The following is a 16,313-nucleotide window of genomic DNA, read 5'->3' on the forward strand; positions in this document are numbered from 1 at the left end:
TCTTTAAGGGTTGGGTATGGATCTTGGCTAGCCACACGTGCCATTTTCCAAGCAGCACAAGTGCCAGCCGGAGTGTGTGGGACACTTCGTTGAGACCCCGATTGCCTGCAGCGGGAAGCTAGGTAGGGCCCACCGTGATGTTTGTGAGATATCCACCCGTCCATCCGTTTTGTCAGATCTTCCTATAACAAGGGCCCAAAAATAAAGCCAATCCAAAACTGAGTAGACCTCATGTCTATATGCCATCCATACCGTTCATAAGATCATTGCCACGGAATGAACGGCCCACTTGAGTTTTGGATCCGCCTCAATTTTTATTTGATGTCCTGGCGTGGTCAAAAAATAGATGAACGGATAGATTTCTCCAATACATCATGGTGGCGCCACTTAGCTGATGTAGCTAATGGTCAGCTGATGTGAAAAATCAGGGTGATTAGCATGAAATCGGATTGCGTACTGAGTTACTCAGTATGCTTTTATCATGCTGAGTAAACTCAGTTGGGCTTACCCTGAATGTGTGTGGTTTATCAACGCTGTACACCGGTTTTTTCAGCTCATTTTAACGATTGAAGCAAAATTTGAAGTAGGTCCAAAGTTCAGTTGGACCACACCACATGAAACAGCAGTAATAATGACTTCCACCGTTGAAACCTTGGTAGGGCCCAAAGCAATGTTTATTTGTAGTCCATCCCCTTTGTAAGATCGCAAAGACATGGATGAAGGAAAAACACAAATAGCAAATTAATTATGGTGAGGATCACTTGAGATTTGAATATATTTAGTTTTTGAGCTAAAGCCCGCAAAGTATCTATTAAAATGGATAGACAGAGTGGATAAAATATGTAAATTACGGTAGACCCCATGAAATTAAAATTTACTCAGTACGATTAGCGTATGACTCAGTGTACTGGTTTGGCTCACCCTTTGACTGGATCAGATTGATTTTTACAACAACGCTTATCATGGTGTGGCCCACTCATTGGACGGATTGGATTATCTATATTTTAAAAACATTAGCCAGAGAAAGAATGCTCGCATCGTGACTATGACACAGCCGCTGTATCTGACCATTTCTTGGCTTTTCGCGTTGCCATCCAGCAGTCTCGATCCGCACACCCGAGGGAGGGCAGTCTCCAGGCACTCGATTTCCATACGTGAACACGTGCCAAGCATATGATTCAAGTAGTAGTTTTTTGTGCGCTCACTGTACAAAGATAATCGAGCGGTTAGTTGAATTTGATCGAACCACTTGCTGTTAGAAGGGAACTGTGTAGTAACTCAAAATGCTCGTTGTAATGAGTAAGCTCTGTGAGTTCCACTATGATTTATGTATTTTATCAGCTTTGTCCATCCATTTTAATAGATAATTTTAAGGTTGGCACCTAAAAATAAAGCATATATAATGTTTAAATGGACCACACCACATCAAACAATTAAATTAAATGTATACCACTGAAATATTTTGGGGGCCATAAAAGTTTTAGATGAAGCTTATATTTTTTCCGTTCATCTATTTTTATACGATCTTATGAACAGGTTGGAAGACAAATAAACATCACTTTAAAGCTTAGAAATGTTTCAATGGTGGAAATTATTATCCTCATTGTTTCCAGTGGTATGATCCACTTGATCTTTGTATATGCTTTAATTTTGGGGTCAACCCTTTGAATTATGTGGATGGACCACATACATTCAAAGTGGGCCAACTGAATTTACTAAGTATGATAAGAGCTTATTATAAGAGCTTATTAAGTAACTCAGTACTGAAACTGATTTCTATGTTGTTGGCTTTTAAAAGAGAAGGTTCGGTCCAACTGGACTGTTCTGAACAAGGCAAGTGTCTTAGAGAACAGTAATTTCCTGGAAGTGGATTGGCTACACACAACAACATGGCTGCTGACACTCATCATGCTCAAAGTTACATGGCCCCAAAACGTCTGAAATCGAATTGCGTGCTGAGTTACTCAGTAGGCTCTTATCGTACTGAGTAAACTCTGTTGGGCCCACCGTAAATGCGTGTGGTTTATCCACCCTGTCCATCCATTTTTAGAGATCATTTTAGGCGTTGAGATCAAAATTGAAGTATATCCACACCTCAACTAGACCATACCACATGAAACAGTGGAAGCATTGGTTTCCACCGTTGAAACCTTTCTAAGGCACGCAGTAATGTTTATTTTTCATCCAACCCGTTCATAAGATCAAAAAGAGATGGATAAAGGGAAAAAAACAAATATCAACTTGATCTAAAACTTCTGTGGCCCCTAAGAACTTTTCAACGATAGAAATTCAAGTCAAACTGTTTACGTTGGTGTGGTCCGTTCAATCTTTTTATAGGCTTCACTTTTGGGCTAAAGCCCTAAAATTATCTGGTAAAATGGATGAACGGGTTGGATAAATTGCATGAATTAAGGTGAGCCCTACAGAGTTTACTCAGTACACTTAGGGTACGGAGTTACTCAGTATGCAATCCGCTTCCAAAACGTCATATGTACAATGTCCATACAATTCATCAATTTGGCAAGGTCATTTTAAAGTACAAGCCTAAAAATGAGTTGTATCCGAAGTTCAAGCGAACTACACCACAAATAGCAGTGGGACAATTATTTTCATGTTAAAATATTTATAGGGCCCACCATAATATTTATTTTTCGTCTAATTTGTTCATAAGGTCACATAAATATGGATGAAGATGAAAAACAAATATTATATTGATCTTAACCTTCTATGACCCCCAAAAGGGTTTCGATGGTAGACTTTCAATCCCCATTGTTTTTCATAGTGTAGTTTACTTGATCTTTGGAATTGTCTTATTTTTCAGCTTAGGCCTTACGGCGAGCTCACCAAATGGACAGACGGTTTAGATATTAGCCGTACCTTATGATAGGACTCACATAACTTGGTGACGTCAACACACCCGTGTTGTCAGTGGTGTCTGGTACACCAGCCAATGTGCTTCCAAATTTAATGTTTGTTGCAATGTGCGCCATCACAAGCTATATTTATTGTAGCAGGATGACAAATCAATGATGACGTAGATCAATCATAACACAAAAAAATAGAAAGTCTCTATTTGTGGCAGGAGGGAATTAGTTGTTACTAGGTTAACAGCTTAGTGGGTGTTACCCCTACTCACGTAAGGCACACCTTTATGTAATTTTTGTATATCCATGCCGCCCATCTATTTTCCATTTCATTTTAGGACACATCCCAAATTATAGGAAGATCCAAATCTCAAGTGGACCATACATATAAATTGTGATAAATAATCATTAAAAACCTTTTGTAGCCCACCAAAGTTTTAAAAGTTTATAATTTCAAATGTATATGAATTCCCGCCAACTATTTAAAAATAATGGGAAGGTGATGTGCATATCAGCCTCCCATACTCCCAGAGCATACGTTTGGAAATATACTTTTGAAATTTCAAATTTATGGAATGGTCATATATTCCCACAAATTATCTTTAAATGGGGGGAGATGATGTGTGCACCAACTCTATGTGTTCTTTATGTTCGTCGAATTGAAACAATGGTTTGTGATGTGGTCCATTGTGAATGCGATTTGGCTCGTGACTAGGCTTCACAATGATGTATGCATCTTATCCACGCCATCCATCCATTTTCCCTGCTCATTTGCAAATCCAAAGCTTAGGTGGACTACACCATAAGAAAGTAGTGTTGATTGATCATCCACCATTACAAAATTTTGGGGCCCACCATAATGTTCATTTGTCATCCAACTTGTTGATAAGGTCACACAGACTAGATGAAGGGAAAACACAAATATGAGATTGATGCAAAACTTTTGTGGCCCCCCAAATTTTTTAAGAGGTAAGCTTTTAATCCCCATTATTTATTGTGCAGTGGTCCACATGAAGTTTGGACGTGCATCAAATTTTCTTTACTTGTACCCTAAAATGAGTTGATAAAATTAATGGACAGCGTGGATAAAACATATACATCATGGTGAGGCGTATAAAACTTTGACACCAATTAATTGGTCTAAGTTGGGGTCACTAACTAAACTGTATTCCATTCAAGCATAAATATCTTTACAATTGGATTGATCTTCGCCATCCACTCGTTGACCTAAAAATGGGTAGTAGTCTCAAGCTATTATTACTTGGCTCTCTATAATTGTCACAATGGTGCACAAGATGGTCCATCACAAATCATTATAGTGGAAATATCTCTATAAGTAAATGATTTTTACAATCCAATAATTAATCTAAAAATCAATAATAGAAGTATATGTAAGTGTTGTTCAATTCGGACGAATGATCACAGGACCTGATTTTGGTAAAACATGTATGAATAGATTAAATGTGGGGCATATTAGAGTTGTGTTTGTGACACTTGTGACTCCTAGGCACCGAATTAATTAGATTATTACTAGATTTGTGAAGATTACCTTATCTATTTAGCCGCCATTTGTTAAAGTAATCAGACAATTTATGAATGAGAGGGTTGGACCTTTTCAATGAATCCTTTGTTGCCTTGGAGACAATGACTCTTCTTTCAGCAGACAGTAACATATAAAAATAACTAAAAATAATGGCTTGGTTACTGATTGAAAATATTCGTTAGGAGGGTGCCAGGTGTCCTGTGCCACAACGCTCCAAATTTAAGGGGTTGAGCACGAACTCGATCCTCAATATTCCATATGTCACTTGTGCTTTTGTGGAGGCATGAATTGATTGTGCTTTTAACTTGATATCTGGGAAATCATAAAACTAAGCTAAATAGTGCAACATACTATGAAATAAATGCATTTAAAACAAGCAATGGAATGAAATATATAATGTACATATATCCAAAGTATGGGGTCCACAATTGAGGCCCAATATACATTTCCAAAATACACCAAAATGTGTCAAATATAAAGTCTATCCAACAAATAAAATATATGTCGTTTCCAGTCGAGCAGCGAGCTGGCTACAATGGCTTGTCTAATAGCTAGAAGTAGAACTCCTCATGTACGCATCCTCCAATGTGTATGCCTCAGTGACTCCTGCATCTACAACAATATTTGCTTGGTGTTTTAAAACACCGTCCCAGATTAAGAGTGACTGATTAATTGTAACGCCCCGATTTTTTAAACCAGAGTATACTGCTCGTTTTCCAAAACCCCGAGTGTTAGCCTTTAAAATTCAGTCTAAATTTAAATCATCTTATCATTAACCAGAGTTAGCAGCAAACGTAGGTAAGGTAAACCGTGCATTTTATGAAAACATTCCAAACACCAAAAAAATTCAAATGTAGTGCCCGTACAAAACTTATACAATCTCAAATAACAAAGTTCATTAAAAAAAATATAAATCTATCATCTAGTGATGAAGCTCAATATAGGTCGCAAGAACCCCGTCTAGCTCATCGGCTGCCCGATCTACTTTATCAACACAATGAACAACACCGACTTACTCTACACCTGCATCAATTGATATGGTTTGATAGCACCAATAGGTATTGCAATGAGGAGTACCTTTAAGATCATACACTTATCATTCATAATCCAGTATAAATCGGATGATACGAGGAGAGACATATTAAACAATGCAATTTAAAATCATGATCATATATTCACGAATAAGCCAGTTAACATAATTTCAATATTTTAAAAAATGTAATAGCAATCACAATGCAAGTGAATGTGTCCAGATAGTCAGATAATTAATCATACAACTTTCTATTGCACCCATAAATTACATTGTACGTGAAGTCCGCAAGATGGCTAGAAAGTCAATAAGTAAACTCCTGGTCTATCCAAAAATCACAATACAAGTAAACTCCGCAAGATGAATAGAAAGTCAACATTTAAACCTCTACTTTACTTGAAAATTATATCATACGTGAAATCTGTAATATGATTAGAAAATCGATAAGTGAACTTCGGCTCCACCCGAAAATCAATCCACTTTTCCCCATAACAACCCTCGAGGGTCGGTAAAAAGTAACCTAGGAGTAATAGTCTGCACCTTTGTAATGATTTGTCCGACTTAGATCGCTTATAGGGTTAGGATTTTAGGGAAATATAACCAAAGCCTAAACAAATGTGAAAGCTTTGCAAGATTTGGGAAAAACCAACCTACATGATCTAGACTCACAAATGCGACTCAACACCTACCTACAATCGTTACCAAAGGGACTTCGATGAAGGATCCGAGGACAGCCAACACGTAGATCAAAGAGGATAATAATAAACTTACTCAGTCGATCTCCCTCTGACACTCTTCTTTTTCTCCCTCCTTTTATCTTTCTCTTCACTATTAGGGTACACAAATTCGTATGGAGAGGGATGTGAAATAAAATGCTATTTATAGTGCCAAAACGGTGCAAATGATCCCAGTGGCCCATTATTCATTATTAACCCTATGGGAGGTTGTTTTCAACATCAGGGCCCACCAGCAAGCCCAATACCCCATGTGCAAGAATGTCTAACCTCACCAAATTCGACTTACTTCCATTACCAAAAATCGAGTAAAGGCTATGGACTTTGGAAGTTTTTAGCTATGGATAAAAACTGTAGCTAAAATGCTACGGTTTTAATCCGTAGCTAAAACCTCCTTATTCTGTAGCTAAAACCTAGCTACCACCGGGATATTATCAGAGATGGATGGTGCTTAAGGGGCTCATTAGAATATATGTGTTTTATCTAAGCGGCTCATAAATTTTAATATATAATTTTAGTGGATGAGCCCAAAAAGTAGGTAGATTGAAGGTCTAATTGGACCACATCATAAGAAATAAAAAATAAATAAATTTCCATTGTTAATATTTTATGTGGTCCGCTTACAGCTTCGATATAACTCATTTTTTGGATCAACCCTTAAAATAATTTTTTAAAAAAGAATGGACGGATTAGATAAATAACATACATCACGGTGGGCCCCACATGACCTAAAACTAAGCACTTAAAAGTGTCATCCGTCACCGCCCCCAAAACACAATCCCCAAATCCCTCTCAAATCTCTCTCACGCGCCCGCCCCTCTCCCAAAACCCAAACCCAAACCCTCTCCCTCTCTCTCTCTCTCATGTCGCCGTTAGGGTTTTCCAGTCATCCCTCCGTATCTGTCTCTCGCCGGAATACGCAAACGGGTCATCCCTCCATATCTGTCTCTCACTGGAATACGCAAATGGCCACCAGATTTTTCCAGTCATCCCTCTCGGCGTCGATCTCTGACGCATCAACCACTACAGAGGTTGTTCCGAGCAATATAGGAGGAGTTTCCCCATCCCTCCTTTCCTATTATGTATCCAGCTCCACTGCAGAAACGAGGTATCATCTCCACTTTCAACCTTTTTTTGTTTTTTTTTTTTTTTTTAAAATTTCAGCTGATATCATGATGACAAGTGGGTTAGTGATTTAATTTTGCTGCTTGAATGCATGATTCGTGCTTTTAGTTGAATTTTTGTCTTTGACAGTGTGAGTTGTATTCAGTTTCCTTCATGCTTGAAAATATTGGATTGCCCATTGCTGTTTCCCATTTTGCCCTTTTTATTATTATTATATATGATTAGTGCGTTTACTGGGATTTTGTTATTGCTAGTCATGAACTACACCATTTGGTTTTTGAGTTATCTCTCTCTTAAAAAAAAAACTAGTGTTTGTGGTCATAGGGGCTTTTTTATTATTTTATATTTTGAGTTCTGTTTGCTTTTTTATGAATTTTTGTTTTCCTCTATTTGTTTAGTAAGGAAGGTTACATTTATATATGATTTTTTTTTTTGAAATTTATGGAATTTTATCTACCACATTAAAAGATCACTTAGGGATTAGAAATTTTTGGCTTTTTTTAATATATATATATATATATATATATAAAGGGATTTTTCATTTCTTTGAAAAATAAACAAGAATACCCATTTTCCTCCTTGTTTTTTCAAGTCATATATGCTGATGGTATTGTATTTTGTTGTTGTTTTTTCATGAAATGGCGTCTTAATGTAGGACACATTTGGGTTATTTTCCTCTTCAAAGACTGAACTAAAAATCCATTTGCTTGCATCCATTGCATGTATGTATGTATGTATGAATCTGTGGATTTGGCACTTTAGGTGGTGTTGGACACATTTAGGTTATTTCCCCCTTCAAAGACTCAACCAATCCCTTTTTGTTGCATACATGCATGCATGTGTCATGTATGCATGTATAGTTGTGGCATTGTATTCTTTTTCCTTTTCATATAGTGATGTCCTAATGTAGGATATTTTGGGTTATTTCTCCCTTGAATGACTAAAGTAAATGCATTTAGCCAGCCTGTATGTATGTATGTTCGTATTGGTTTCTTTTGCTTTTTCATACAATGGTGTTCTAATCTAGAATATTTTTGGGTTATTTCTACCTTGAGAAAGGCATTTTGTATGCTCTTTCACAGAGGGTTGCCCTTAATTTAGATCAGTCTGAAGAATCATGGATCTTCTTTTGGAGGGGCCTCTTTTTTCAACACCAATTTCATCTTCTTATATTTCACAAGATTTATAGATGTATGAAATTGTTATAGTTCTCGGATTTCATATGAAAATGATGATCTATACGCTGAGCTTTGGCATGCATCACGGCGGGGTTACTGTTCCGTTGGCTTCCGCGGTCCTTCCGGTCAAAATTCCGTCAACCTTCGTACCATATCCGGTGTTTGCACACGATCCTAGGTCAGGTTCCGCGCACCGATGACGGCTTGATCTGAAAGTTGTATCATAGCGACCGCTCCGTCGCTGCGATTCCAACGCCGCGTCTTGTGCGTAAAACCGACGCTTAGATCATAAGTTGGGGACTATGCATTATTATGACCATGGACCGCGTATTGCGGGGCCCACCTATTCCATGTGGCACTAATCTCTAGGAAATTATGAGAATGATGACATCACCCTACCCTAGTACCCTAGCTATGGCCACCCTACCCTAGCTATAGCCACCCTACCCTAGCTATGGCCACCCTACCTACCCCTATCCCTCTTACAAGCATTTAATGCTAGCCACCCTCTCTTACAACTCATTATTACCTACCTAAGCTACTCTCCCTCTCTCTTATCTATCCCTCTCTCCTTTATTCCTTCATATTTTTTTCAAGCAACAAATCCATACGTATGAGACCCTCTCCCATTTCTCCCAAGCTACTTGTGTGGTCCACCTTTCCCACCCCTTCATCTCTCATCTCAACCATCCATTTCCCATCTTCCTCCATCAAAGAGAAGCACAAGGAGCTAAGGAAGCCAAGGGAGCAAGAAGATCAAGTGGTGGGTGTCTTAATAGGGTAGATTTTCATATTTTTAAGATGGACCAAGTGAGGCTAACCGATTAATGGTTTGGATCTCACTTTGGACCCTAAGATGTGGCCGATGGCCCACTTGGATCATCATGATCATTCCATGATGGGGCCATTCTCCATGGACCCCATCATGATGTTTATTTCCTTCCATGTTTAGGGTCATCTAGACCATTTATTTTAGTGGAGAAGGGATCTCCACCGTTGGATTTCAATTCCATGGACCCACTTGTAATGGGACCCACTTAATGTATGATTTAGTGCAAGGGAGGGCCCATAGTGCCGGGGTCCCTCCATCACACGGTCTCACTCTCTATATCTCTCCCTTTTTATTTTATTTTTATTTTATTTTATTTTTTTTCTTGTTGTGTGATGATAAGGTTGTATGGCCCGCTTGAATGGACCCCACCATGTAGTAAGTATTTTATTTGAGTAGGGCCCACCTTATATGTGTACTACCCACACCACTCATCAGTGGTGGCCCACCTGAACAGGCCCACCTCAAATGTCCAGACAGTCCAGCGTCGTCCCTGGACGCTGGACGTGTAAATGGGAAAAACACAAATATCAACTTTTTCCAAAGTTTTGGGGTGGCCTATTCATGTAGGCCCCACCTTGATGTATGTATTAAATCCACACCATCCATTCCCTTCCCAAGCCTTTTTTAGCCGTTGACCTGAAAGATGGGATCCATCAGACTTTCAGGCGGGCCATACCGTAGCAAATGGTGGTTTACGCCATTGAAACCTCCCCTAAACTTTTCATACGTTGGAATATGCCCAATATTGGGCTTGGTTTGCTTGTCTCGAGCCATAGAGGGCTACTGGACGGAGTGGATTCGCTGGATATGGACCCCACCTGCAAAATCCATGGGAAAACAAAAAAATCAAAAATAAAAATAAAAACAGCAGCAGCGCTGCCTGCGCACGCCAGCGTCCGGGCGGACGGACGTACCAGCAGCCCAGCACGGCTGTAGCCGTGGGCCCCACCTTGATGTTTATATGCTATCTAAACCGTCGGGTGGGCCACTATCTGACGTGGGCCCACCCCAAAGATCAGACTGATCCAAGACTCGGGCGGCCCACATCAAAGGAAACAGTGTGGATTAGTGTCTACCGTTGGAACCCCTTTTTGGGCCCACAGAAGTTTTGGATCAGGGTGAAATTTATTTTCACCCTTCACCTAGGTCTGCTGGACCTTATCAACGGTCCGGATGGAACATAAACATTATGGTGGGCCCCACATGGAGCACACATTGATGTATGTGTTTCATTCCCACCGTCCGCCTGGACGGTGGACGTGGAGCCACTCTGATGAGTGCGTGGGCCCACTGTGATGAGTGTGTGGGCCCACTGTGATGTGTGTGTGTGTATATATATATATATATATATATATATATATATATATATATATAAAATATTATATTTCATATAATATTTTATGTATTATATATGTATATATATTATATACTATATCTATATTATATACTATATTTATGTATATATTTTTTTTTACCTATGTTGAGGCCCTTGATTGAGGCCCACCTTGATATATAGGTAAGGCCCACCTCAGTACTTGTGGCCCATGGTTGAGGCCCACTTTGATGTATGTGCAAGGCCCAGGGGTCGAGGCCCATTTGATGTATTATGGGCCCATGGGTCAAGGCCCATTTGAGGTATTAAGGGCCCATGGTTTAAGGCCCATTAAGACATATTGGGGCCTATGGGTTGAGGCCCATTTGATGTGCATTTAGGGCCCATTGGTGTGGCCCATGTGATACACATAAGGCCCATAAGATTAGGCCCATTTGATACGTTCTAAAGCCCACGGTTCATAGTCCATTGCAATGTACATAAGGCCCATTGGTGCGGCCCAGTGATGTGGCCCACTTGATGAATACAAGGCCCATATGATATGGCCCATTTGACGTATTTAAGGTCCAATGGGACGTGCTTGAGGTCCATTGCAATGTACGATCCTAACATAAATTATGTAATGATGTTTATGTCAGAGCTATGCCTTGGGAGCAATGGTGGTTTGACGTCCACATTGCAAGTATAATGTGGTTAAATGTCCACATTATGACTTTCCCTAGGGCCCATTGTTAGGCCCATGCGTGTTATGTGCAGGTCGTCTAGGCCCACCTTCGTTATGCACGTCATCCATCCTATATAGCATGTTTAAATTCCATGATTCATGATCATATGCATCATATGTATGCTTGATATGAGAGATGACTGATCATAGCATATGTCCTTGGGCAGATTGTTAGGGACTCCCGTACAAGGGGTGTTGCCCTACATAAGCGCACGATACGCGCAGGATTGCTGCATGACTGGATAGTGTGATTCATGCATTCGCATTGTGTGATATGGTTACTGTATGCCCTAGCGACATCAGGGCCGTAGCCTCCACAGACGTATCGTGGTTGGCAGGATTGGATACCGGAAATACTGTTCTACATGGGGTGCGATAGATATCCCTGGGTGAAAGTCCCTAAACCCTTATGGTACCAGGAGGTTGCTCCAACGTCTAGACCGAGTGGATGCATGAGCGCTGATTGCCGATTACCAGACGGCTACGTCTCCCACGTGTCGTGGTCGGTTGGAAGGGGTGCGGCCTTACCCGCCCGAGAGTAGGGGCAATGCTAGGCTGAGACCACCTCGAGGAATGGGTCCGCTATCGACGAGCCGAGCCCGATATTGGCGGCGGATAGTGAGGTCTTTTCCACTCATCTTATTGCGCCGATGGGGTGCTCGCTTGGAGTGTACTAGACCCTGAATTCCCGATTTGAGCCGTATTGACATGTGGACTTAGTTGAGGATTTGTATGCTTGACTTGCATTTTGCATTGCATGGCCTTGGTATGGCCGACATCATTCTTTGCACCGCATAGCCTTGGTACGGCTAATGGGATTCTTAGCATTCATCAACATGCTCCGCTACTCTGATACTGCATGACTACATTATCACCTTGAGCATACACTTTTACCACCCTCTAAGCTTTCTATAAGCTTATGCACGACCGTTGCGTGCAGGTGACGTTGGTTCGCAGCAGCGCTGAGGCTTGGGCGCGTAGCCGATCTTCTTTTGGAGCTTTTGGTCTATCTTCATTGTATTTCCCTTATGCTCATTGTAACTGTAAAGTTTTTGATTATAGTGGAAATGTGATGGAGTTTTTGGGTGTTGTTTGTGGGTTATGCCTTTGGTTATGCTTATTACGAATCAAACTGATGTTGAAAAACCTCCTTGTAGAATCACAGGATCGGATTTCACAAGATTTATAGATGTATGAAATTATTATAGTTCTCTGATTTCATATGAAAATGATGATCTATACGCTGAGCTTTAGCATGCATCACGGCGGGGCCTAACCTAATGTGTATATTAAAAATTTTCAATTATGGGAGGCAGAAGAATTGACATGTGCTTTATGGGAGGTAGAAGAATTGACAAATATCCATTGTGTGGCATCTGAAGGTGTGTGGAAATTCCTTTTTTAAGGCTCTTCTATTTTGTTTGGTTCTCTTGTCACTTGATTGCTGAATTGCATGCGGTATGGAGGTGCAACGCTTTTTTCTTTTTTCTTTTTTATCATGGAGATGTGGTCTTGGAAGATGCTTTCTTTTATTGTATTTTGGTGAATCTGGAATGAAAGATGTGCAAGTCTTGGCAGATTGACATGCTGTGTTGGAGAATCCTTTTCATGGCTACAGGATGGGCAATGTCTTCCCTTACTTTTAGGATGTCTCTTTCCTTGAATCCATTCCACCTTGGAGTCCTTTTATGCAGGTTGATCTTTTTTCTCCCCCTTCCTTTTTGCCTGGCTTTTTGGTCATGTTTTGGCTTTTTTCTTGTACTTGCAATGGAGGCCTTCTCATCATCTTCTATTCTTCTTCTTCTTTTTCTTTAATATGAGATCTTTCAAAAAATAAGAATAATATAAGTTGAGTAGCCTTCCAGAAAATGCCCCTTGGAGTTGAGATAGTAATTTCTTTTTCTTTTTTTTCTTTTTTTTTTTAAAGGTCAAGGATCTAGGACACAATGCTTTTGAGAACTTTAATATCAACTAAGAGTTTTACCTCTTTCTATCTGCATGATGTAGAAGTTGAATGGATTTTGATGTTATTCCTACATTTCCACAGGTATGGGATCAGATTCATCAAGCAGGTTATTATGTTGATGTTGATACAACAGACAGGAGGATCCAAAAGAAGGTACATGTACTATTCTATTAAAGACTGTTTGTGCAATACTTAATTTCTCAGTACGTATTTGAATGGTAATTATATTTTTATTGATAAGCTATGCTTTTATGGATCAATGAATAAATAAAATACTTCAAAATAATGTACTTTGTTATTTTTCTATTATAAGTGGAAATGATGTTATATAAACTAGTAAATCAGCTTCAGCATGATAATTATGAGGTTCACCCCTCGTTCTTCATATATGTTGACTGCAGAACATTGGTCATATTTGTCCTATCATCCATTTCTCTCAGGCACATCTGGCCTAAGCTTTGGCCCAAGTCATGCTCATAGTGGAGCCAACCAATATGTTGAAAATGTGGGGCCCACCTGCATTATATGCATGGGCAGATGCACATTCAGGATTTTCAGCGCATGGACCATCCATGTTGAGACCCAGCATTGTATAATTGGATCACTGATGCATGGGCCTCACCTATTCATGCTGAAAACCCAAGCTCACTAGACAAGCTCTTGGCCCAAGCATTTTCCTTGTTGGCCACCATCATTGCCATTGTCATAACTTTCCACCAGCTATTTGAGATTGCCTTTGATCTTTTCCTTGTTCTTCTGGGAAAAAAGGAAAAGAAAAGTGAGAAAGGATTAAATCAGTTAGTTGAAATTTGTGTACATATGGATAAAATACATGCATGCTTGTTGGTGCTTCTTGGTGAAAGGGAGACAGTTACATTGCCTTAGCATGTAAGCATTGGCACATGTATCATTCAATTATATGATAATTAACTGGCATTCACCTGCCTCTATTTAGTAGTTGACTACGGTTGGACTATTCCAATTATCTTATCAATTTGATGCCACTGGATGAATTAATCTTTCGATGAGTAGAATGACCTGACTCTAGGACCAAGTCATCTATGTGGTGAGCCCATATGAAAGATGGCTGGGATGTCATGTCACACGGTTTTCATAGTCATGGTTCAGTTCAGTTCAGGTTCAGTTTACAGTTTGGATTCTTGAGGTGCTTAATGAATCTAATTCTTCTAAAAATGTCAACAGTGGCCAGATTTGGTGTTATCTATTAATACCTTTAAAGTATATGGATCTCTAATAACTTTAACTTCCAAGAAGCATTTAATTTGGTAGGGTGCTATTTGCTTTAAAGTACAGGTGGATGTTGTACATTCCTATATTGATTACTCAAGCATGACGGTTATGCGCATTCTTTCAGGTGGATGTTGCAATCATGAGAGTTCCTGTTTCTGATCTGGGCCTTAGATAGGAATGATTGGTGAAATAGGACTCCAGAAGCCAACAAAAATTGCTGGGACAAGGTGGTGGTTGTGATGATGATGATGACTCTTCACTACTAACTCCCAAAGAACAACAACAGGAGAATTCAAAAGTGATGATGATGAGGTACATGATATATGTTCTTGTTTGGTTCAGATGCTGCCAGTCACTGTTGGCTAAGTGGCTATTTTTTATCCAGAGTTTCATCTGTCTACATGTTCTAAGGGGATGAGGATATATACTCTGTTTTACCTAACTTTTTTAAATTTTTTTTTTTTGTTTTGAACAAACTTTTTACGGGATTTATGCTTTTTAGGAAGGAATATTGTTTTTATAAATCCTACTTATGAAATGTTGCTTTTGTTATTTGCTTTTGAAAATTTCTCCACTTGTTTTAGGCTTACCATAATAGCAGGAAAATACCCTGTGCTTGCAGAAATAAGTCTTCTCGTGCTGTGTAGTTGATTTATGCTTGTTTTAAATATAGGTCTTGTCCATCAGGTGGGCCTTGCAGTGAACGTGTGAATTCAGGTTGGTTGTCATTAGCTAAAGGATAACTAGGTTTCTACTTGCCCATAATCTGTATCTGGGTAGCTAAAGCTAATGTGGTTGTCAATATAATGTTAATTGAACATGTGTTGTGTGCATTTTGAACTAATTTTGAACTTGTTGTGTGCATTTTGAACTAATTTTGAACTAATTTGGCACTTATTTTTTTATTTTTTTAATATTGAATGAATTTTGTACTCTATATTTGAACGTATTTATAGTCTTAGGCTCCATTTGGTCATCACATTATTATTTATGAAAACATTTTTTTTAAAAACCAAATGGAGCCTAAGCCCTTTTTTAACTCCGCCAATGCAACTCCTTGAATTACCGGTCCCAAGCCCGAGTAAAGGAGGAGGGAGAAGGGCTTTAGAATGAATCGTCAACTATGGAGGAGACCTTGAAAATAGGTGAGTATCTCTGGTTTTATGATTTTACTTGTACATTCTGTATTGATTACTCAAGCATGACTGTTATGCGATTCTTTCCGGTGGATGTTGCATGTGGGAGGGTTGGAGCTGCATATTTCAGATTCAAGCATCTGGTACGTCTCTTGTCAAGAATGCACATGTGTAGTTCATCAAATAATACATTATGTGATATCGTGTGCATGATATCTATGTTGTAATTTTCCTTATGTATTTTGCTTAAAATCCATGTTTATGCATGATTCTTATGCATTGACATGGATTTGGGCCAAAAAAGATCGAAATGGAAAATTTGAGAAAACAGAAAAAAATTTCTTTTATAAAGTAAGTATTTGGGGCCAAGTGGTTATGTATTTGCTCCATTAAATTTGCTCGAAATTAATGAAGCAGACCCGAATGTGCGTCGGAGCTATTCGGATGAGTGGGGGTCCTTGGAAGGTGGGAACCGCTATTATGACCATGATGAAGCTGTCCATTTCCTATGGACAGCATTGGAGGGGCTTGACCATTTGGACAAGCCGTGTTTGTGTATTTGCTCGAAATTAATGGAGCATACCGGATGTGCGTCGG

Source organism: Magnolia sinica, chromosome 17 (assembly GCF_029962835.1).
Source record: "Magnolia sinica isolate HGM2019 chromosome 17, MsV1, whole genome shotgun sequence".
In the NCBI taxonomy this organism is placed as follows: Eukaryota; Viridiplantae; Streptophyta; class Magnoliopsida; order Magnoliales; family Magnoliaceae; genus Magnolia; species Magnolia sinica.